This window comes from Microtus ochrogaster, unplaced genomic scaffold (assembly GCF_000317375.1).
Source record: "Microtus ochrogaster isolate Prairie Vole_2 unplaced genomic scaffold, MicOch1.0 UNK17, whole genome shotgun sequence".
Taxonomy (NCBI): domain Eukaryota; kingdom Metazoa; phylum Chordata; class Mammalia; order Rodentia; family Cricetidae; genus Microtus; species Microtus ochrogaster.
The window spans coordinates 3,636,359-3,637,163 of NW_004949115.1; positions in this window are offsets into that span (position 1 = coordinate 3,636,359).

Sequence of the window (805 nt, forward strand, 5' to 3'; positions counted from 1 at the left end):
ATTTCATTTTAAAAGGTATTCTTTTAAGGTTTCATTGGAATTTTGCCTGTTTGCCCTTACATTGGATGGCAAGTTCATCCATCCGTCCAGTTGCTGAGGCATTCGTTTGGGATTCCAATGTAGACAGAAATTTGGCTGCTCTCTAGGACTTCCCTGGGACTCCAGCATTGGAGCGTCCAGTCTCAGGGACTGAAAAACTTCTGGATATTTGTCCTTTCTGTCATGAGGCAGCCACTGTTGAACTACTTGCACCATAGCCTGTAAGTTACTCTAATACATCACCTTTTGATACTAAAAATTTCATTCATGCATACAATGCATCTTGGTCATATCCACCCACTCTAAGCCTCCTCAGCGCCAGCAATACATATCCTTCCCAACTTTTGTTCCTACTTCTGTAATAGCCCACAGATTCAGATTAGTGTTGGCCATGTGCACATGGGAGTAGAGTCTTTAACCATGGCACAGCCAACCTATAAAAGGCTTTTCCCCAAAGGAAAGTGGTTCTCCCTACATCAGAAGCCATCAACCCTCCACCAGCTCTTCAGTACGGATGGGGTAGAATGTTGGGAGACCTTCTCAGCACTTCTGTGATGGAATTTGAACTAGCTTCATCTTATGTGGTCTTGTATAGGTAAATTGTGGGCTGCTGTGAGTTCATATGTCCAACAGTCATATTACAGCTCTCCTTCTCATCCTCCATCTCTTATGTTTTTTCTGCTCTATCTCTTTAAAAAAAACAACAACACTTGGTCTAAAAATTGACTTGGACTGACTAACTAAAATTATCATGTAACCTGAACAG